Source organism: Corylus avellana, chromosome ca4 (assembly GCF_901000735.1).
Source record: "Corylus avellana chromosome ca4, CavTom2PMs-1.0".
Classification (NCBI taxonomy): Eukaryota; Viridiplantae; Streptophyta; class Magnoliopsida; order Fagales; family Betulaceae; genus Corylus; species Corylus avellana.
In genome coordinates, this window is record NC_081544.1 from 22,957,196 (window position 1) to 22,965,131 (window position 7,936).

Genomic DNA, 7,936 nt, shown 5'->3' on the forward strand with positions numbered 1-7,936 from the left:
TCTTTTAAATCAGCCAAGGATCTCTTCTTGCTTCTATGAAAAAACAGAGGGATCCCAAGATATTTAGCCTTCCCTGAAATATGAGGAAGATCCAGCATACTCTTAAGAGAACCTCTAATCGAAGGCTTGCAATTTTTGCTAAAGAAGATAGCAGACTTGGAATAGTTTATCTTCTGCTCAGACCATCTAGAATAAGTGGGAAGACATTCTTGGATTACTCTAGCTTCAGAAATGTTAGCTTTGGAGAAGATAATCAAGTCATCTGCAAATAAAAGATGGGAGACAACATGACTGCTCCTAGCTATTCTGATGCCATGAAGATTACCCAAATTCTCCTCTCTGAAGATGATTCTTGAGAGGGCTTCAAAACCTAGAATAAATAGGAAAGGAGATAGGAGATCTCCTTGTATAAGACCTCTTGAAGGAGAAAAATTGCCATACAGGGACCCATCCATCATAATAGAGAAAGAGGTAGTGGAGATGCATTGCTTGATCCAATGATTCAAGGTGGAGTTAAAACCCAAAAGAGTTAAGATCCGAATAAGAAAATCCCATTCCATAGAGTCAAAAGCCTTTTCCATATCCAACTTCAAGGCCATGAGGCCACCATTACCCTTTTTTTTGTTTCATGGAATGAAAAAGCTCATGAGCCAAAACTGTATTGTCATGAATAGATCTTCCCTTCAGAAAAGCTGATTGAGTAGGAGAAATAATCTTGTGAAGCAGAGGCTTAAATCTGTTGGAAAGTATTTTGGAAATAATTTTATAGTTGAAGTTGATGAGACTGATAGGCCTATAATGATGAACCTGAGAAAGGTTGTCAATCTTTGGAATAAGGGCAATGTTAGAATGATTAAATTCTTTTAGAAGAAAATCCCCTCTAAAGAAAGATTGAACTGAGGCAATCATAGAGAGTTTAACAATAGGCCAATAGGATTTGTAGAATAACCCAGTCATCCCATCAGGGCCAGGAGCTTTGTTAAGCCCTAGATTCACAATGGCATCATAAATCCCTCTTTCATCCGGAATATTACACAAGTCAGAATTTTCCTCATCAATGATAACAAGCTTAAACAAATCACTCAAAGAATCATCCAAAATAGGACTATGATAAGTGCTAAAATATTCATATTTTCAGCCCTTAACTTGCATGTTTTAATCCTTTGGTTTTGGTTAATTAGGCCATTTTACCTCATTTTTGTATTTTCTTTGTTTTTTAGGCTTTTGGAAGAAAAGAAAGCGTTTCTGGAAGAATTACAAGCTTAAAGGGCAAATTGGGAAGACCTAGAAGATATGGTTGAGCTTAGCCAATCATGGTTAAGTTTAATCAAATAGAGGAAAGGATCAATTTGGAATTTCTCACATTGAAGTCAAATCGGATTTGATAAAAAATTGGATTCTGAACATGTCTCGGTAGTTTGACTATAACATTAAGCTCAGATATCCAATTGAGGTGACTCAAGCGGCATTGGAAATATAACTCAAAGGGCTACAAATCATTTTGAAATAGCATTTTCTCAATTCGGAGTTCCGCAAGGCCAAAATCACGCCGCAAGTCGGGACTGCAATTTTGGGCAAATCCTATTCCGATTTGGACTTAGGTTTTCTTTATCCTAATTGGACTTGGACTTAAAACTCCGAATTTTCTAGGTTTACTTGTGTAACAAGGACTTCTAAAGCCTATAAATAAACCTCTGGCATAGGTGTGGAGAAAGAGGCACAAGCTCTGGAAAGGAACTGAAGGCTGCATCAAGAGGAGTTTGGGTTTTTCTTCTCTTCCACCTTTTATCTTTATTATGTAGTTTATATTTTTTTTTTAGGGCTAGATTGAAGCCCTAGTTATGTGTTGTTAATATTTCAATATTGACGCCTTTGTGATGATCTTGTTGTGCTATTTAACTTGATTAATACCTGCTTGCATGAATTCCTCATATGTGTGTGCCGGATCAACATATGCATGTGGTATGGACTAGTTAGTTAAATCAATTTAGATGACCGAGTCCTGGGTTTAACATAAGTAACAAGAGATATCCACGCCGGATTCTTGGGTTAATCAACATGGGGAACCGGGAGTATATACCATGCCCTAGGCCTCGTGTGTTTGTCGATTTTTATTGAACATATGCTTTTTTAAAAAACAACTTAGTATATACCATGCTAAATCCTTTAGGGAAGAAAAGAGTTAAGAGTATACACCACACCTAACTCGTTGCTTAGGAAAATCTATAGCTTAAGGAGTATACACCATGCCCTTAGGTTGACAAACATTAGATAGACATAACTTGATCAAAGCATTGGCGTATTGATATATTAGCTTAATATAATTAGTTGTGAATATCAAAACCCTAATCCTTTTTAGTTTTTGTTTATCTTTTATTTTATTGAATTCAATCGTGACAATTGAATTTTATCTTTTAATTAAATAGGAATTTACTTATAAACATAATTTACCAATCCTCGTGGGAATGATCCTGTACTTGCACCTTATATTACCATGTTGACCTTGTGCACTTGCAGGTAAAACGTACAATTATTTATCTATTAATTTAGGTAGATAATTTGCACATCAGACTAGTTGAAGTAAACAACTTAGAAAAATGATCAACAATATATGCACCAATGTTTTCCCTGCTATTAAGAACAGAACCATCATAAGCTCTAAGGAAAGTTAGGGAGTTATACCTTCTTCGACAAGCAGTAGAAGCATGAAAAATCTTTGTATTCAAATCAGTGCAGGTAAGCCAGAGCTCTCTAGACTTCTGTTTCCACAAAATCTCTTCTCTTAGTAATTGTTCTTGAAGCTCAGCTTGGAGATTCTGCTCTAAAGATCCATTAGAGATGAAATGAGGCTTGCTCTGAATAACGTTAATATCCGACATTAACTTCTTAATGCAGGACTTAATTCTTCCAAAATGACGATGGTTCCACTATTTGAGAGCAAATTTTGTGCTTTTCCATTTTCTGCTATGAGAGAAAGCCAGAGAGTCAGGAACATCCATAAACCAAGCGCTAGCAACTACTTCATGGCTGGTATGATCTCTTGTCCAAAAAGCCTCAAACCTGAGAGGCTTTGGAAGATCTTGATAAGTGCCAGCCGTGGACAAGAGAAGGGGACAATGATCAGAGTTGGAGGCAAGGATAATGCTGATAAGAGAATTGGGGAAGAGATGCACCTAGTCCTTTTAGCTAAACCTCTATCCAGACACTCCCTAATATTCACATTACCTTGCCTATGATTGCTCCAGGTAAATTTGTTGCCATTGAAACCCAAATCAACCAAAGCATTCGAGTGGACAAAATCTTCAAAATGCTTGTGAGAAAGAGAGCCAAACAGACGCCCACCAAATTTTTCCACAGGAGAGAGAATTGAGTTGAAATCACCCAAAAGAAGCCAAGGGCCTCCAAAAGAATTCCCCATATCTAAAAGGAAATCCCAAAAATCACTACACCTCTGGTAAGTATGAGGTGCATAAACACATGTAAGCATCCAGGGGCTATGTGGAAGATCCGAGTAAACAAGACAAGAGATATGATTTGAATCCTGCTGAATGGGCTCAATTTCCACTCCATGCTTCCAAGCTATACATAGACCACCTTTGGAGCCAACAGGAGGAATTTGTAACGAAAAAGGGAAACCAATGTGATTTAAAGCAAATTGGATTCTTTGAGCCTGTACCTTCGTATCAGACAAAAAAATAACCTCTGGCGGATGAAGCCTGTTAAGAGCTCGAAGTGTACGGATAGTCAGGGCACGAGCTAACCCCCGCCAATTCCATGAAAGAACTCTCATAGAGAGTTGGGGGGCTGAAGGACGGTGTTAGGAAATTAATCCTATTTCCCAAGACCCGTGAGATGTGAAAAATAAGAAGAATGCAGAATAACAAAGATTAGGCAATCACACACGACACAAAGATTTAGGTGGTTTGGCTTAACAAGCCTACATCCACTGGCGGAGATGACCCGGAGAAAATCCACTATCAAAAGATGGAGTACAAAAATAATAGAAAGAAAATCACTTAGATCCCAAAGCCCCAATACACCCAAATCTCACTATTACACAAGAGAGATTATTCCTAAAATAGAATACAAAAGACAGATGTACAAACTCTTCTTTTACTGGAACGGATGGCGGCTGATCTCTATTTTCTTCTCTCACTCTGCAGCACCCTTTTTCTTCTAATCACTTGTTTTTGGCTCCTCCAAAAACCACCAAGAAGAAAACACCCTTGCTGCCCTTGTACCTCCTTCTCTCAAATTCTCTCTTTTTTCTCCTCCCTTTGGTGCTTCACGTTTTTGGCACACACAAATTCACCTTGTGCTTTGTTCCTTATATAGAAGCTTAACTCTCCTTTTACATGTTGGTCTAGGACTTCTACTATAAGTCAAACAAGGAGTCCAATTACACATAGGAGAAGGACTCCAAAACAAACTTGGACAAAAGTCTCCTAAACCCAAAAGGAGTAGAGAACTAGTGGGGCCCACGTGTGATGGGTGGCAAGTCACACCTAACAATCTCCACCTTGACTTGAATCCCATCAAGTCTATCAAAAGGTGTCTCCTCCAGATGTCTCCGCCTCAGCCCCCAAGGGCAATCACACTCTACAAGTGTCGCTCAAGTCCAAGCGCCTCTTGAACTTGAGCATAGGACTTGATTTAGACATTACACCATGCCTCCCTATCAGCCCCGTCTACCGTACAGCTTTCTCCAATGACTCTTTCTTCTTGTAGACCCATCTGCACCCTTTAGCCTTCTTTCTCTTGGGTAATTCTGCCGATTCCCAAGCTTTACCATTCCGTAGTGACTCTACCTCTTTCAGCGTACCATTCTGAACAGACGATGGATCTCCACTACTAGCTGCTAGAGCAAAAGAAATCATATCCTCAAAGCCATACCTCTTTGTTGCTTTTCGATCACGTTTCTCTTTGCCTCTTGCTAAAGAATAAGACTCTTCCCAGTGCTGTAAGTTTCTTGAAGATTTTCTGTCATCACATTCATCCGTGAGTGAACACTGTTTATCAAGCTCCACCTCCACGAATTGTTTATCTTTCTGCACTGTACTTTTAGAAAGCTCATCTAAGTCAACAAACTCAGACTTCTTCGGTTCATGCTCTGTAACTTCAGGTTCTGCACTTGACCCATCCTTGTACATAGCACACTCATTAAAAGTCACATTCCGACTTCTAATAATCCTCTGATTTTGATCATCCCAAAATCGATAACGGAAGGCCTCATCTCCATATCCAATGAAGAAACACTTACTAGATTTACCATCTAGTTTACTCATAGCATCAGACTCAACATGGACATACGAAGCACAACCAAAAACTTTCAGATGTGAAAGATTTACCTCTTTTCCACTCCAGACTTCTTCCGGTAGTCTATTGCTCAGGGGAACGGAAGACCCCCTATTTATCAGGTATGCAGCAGTGCTCACTGCATCAGCCCAGAAAGTCTTTGGTAACCCAGCATGCAACCTCATACTCCTAGCACGCTCATTGAGAGTTCTATTCATGCACTCAGCCACGCCATTCTGCTGCGGCATTCCTGGGATAGTTTTCTCCATTCTAATCCCATTCACTGCACAAAACTGTTTAAACCCCCTATCTTCGTATTCTCCTCCATTGTCTGATCTCAAACGCTTGAGCTTCAAGCCCGTTTCAATTTCAACCATGGCCTTCCATTTCTTAAAAGTCTCAAATACATCAAATTTACTTTTCAAGAAATAAACCCATACCTTCCTGCTTGAGTCATCAATAAATGTGATGTAATACCGCGAGCCTCCAAGAGATGCCACTGGTGCGGGACCCCACAAATCCGTGTGTACCAGCTCCAGCTTTCCAAGCTTAGGTGCTTTGCCAGCTTCCGCGAAACTCACCTTCTTCTGCTTCCCTAGGATGCAGCCTTTACACAAATCAGAATCAACTGACTTCAACCCAAGTAGTTTCCCTTTTGACATAAGTACCTTCATCTCTTTCTCGCTCATGTGCCCAAGCCTTAGGTGCCATAGTTTTGAATCAGCAGTCGTATATACAACAGCATCTGTATCCTTGCTGTTCGTGGTCATATAGAGAGTACCCGTCTTATGACCACGAGCCAAAATCCTAGCTCCCTTGCTGACCTTCCACTTTCCACCGTGGAAATAAATTGAATGCCCTTCCTCATCAAGCTGTCCCACTGAAATCAGATTCTTCCTCAGCTCCGGAACATGCCTGACCTTCTGTAGCTTCCATACCGAGTGATTATGAACTCTAATGCGAACATCGCCTAAGCCCACAACATCCAGCGCCGTTCCGTCAACCAAATACACCTTCCCAAAATCTCCACCAACATAGTTTTCAAGAATTTCACGGATCGCTGTCGTATGAAAAGATACTCCTGAGTCTAAGACCCAAGAATCAAGGGGACTGTCAACAGAAAGAAGTAGGGCATCATATACTTCTTCTGTCACTATGTTTGCATAATCGTTCTCAGTCTCCTTCCGCAATTCCTTGCAATTCTTCTTGTAGTGGCCAGTCTTGCCACAGTTCCAACATTCAGGTTGTTGGTCGAATCTGAATTTGCTTCTCCCTTTTCTGAAATTTGATCTGCCTTGACCAGAGTTTCTATCTTGTCCTCTGCCCCGAGTCTCGAGGTTTAAAGCAGCACTAGAACAAGAGGCTTCACCCGCATCTTTTCTGCGAACCTCTTCACTGAGAATCAAATCCCTGACGTCTTCATAGCTCAGTTTACTCTTTCCTACAGAGTTACTCACAGCCATCCTCACTGCTTCCCAGCTATTTGGCAAAGATGCCAAGACGATCAACGCACGAACTTCATCATCAAAATTAATTTCCACTGAGGACAATTGATTTGTGATGGTGTTGAACTCATTGAGATGATGTGCCACCGAAGCTCCTTCCGCCATCTTTAGGTTGAACAATTTCTTCATCAGATGCACCTTGTTGTTAGCCGACGGCTTCTCATACATGCTTGACAAAGCCGCCATTAGACCTGCTGTGGTCTTCTCCTTTACAAAGTTGTGTGCAACTGATTTTGACAGTGATAACCTGATAATTGCTAGGGCTTTACGATCAAGCAGAGCCCACTCGTTATCATCCATGTCGTTGGGTTGTTCTTCCAAAGAGGTTGATGAAGATCCTTCCCATAAAGAATATCTTCAATCTGTACCTTCCAAAATCCAAAATCTTTGCCGTCGAATTTCTCGATTCCCATCTTTCCTTCTTCACCTGCCATCGCTCCCACTTGAACCAACAGCTCTGATACCAGTTGTTAGGAAATTAATCCTATTTCCCAAGACCCGTGAGATGCGAAAAATAAGAAGAATGCGGAATAACAAAGATAAGCAATGACACACGACACAAAGATTTAAGTGGTTCGGCTTAACAAGCCTACATCCACTGGCGGAAACGACCCGGAGAAAATTCACTATCAAAAGATGGAGTACAAAAATAGTAGAGAGAAAATCACTCAGATCCCAAAGCCCTAATACACCAAAATCTCACTATCACACAAGAAAGATTATTCTCAAAATAGAATACAAAAGACAGATGTACAAACTATTCTTTTGTTGGAACAGATGGCGGCTGATCTCTATTTTCTTCTCTCACTCTGCAGCACCCTTTTTCTTCTAATCACCTGTTTTTGGCTCCTCCAAAAACCACCAAGAAGAAAACACCCTTGCTGCCCTTGTACCTCCTTCTCTCAAATTCTCTATTTTTTCTCCTCTCTTTGGTGCTTCACGTTTTTGGCACTCACACAAATTCACCTTGTGCTTTGTTCCTTATATAGAAGCTTAACTTTCCTTTTACATGTTGGTCTAGGACTTCTACTATAAGTCAAACAAGGAGTCCAATTACACATAGGAGAAGGACTCCAAAACCCACATGTAAAGGAGCAAACCGGTTGAACCAAAAAACCTCTCCTACTTGAAGAAGG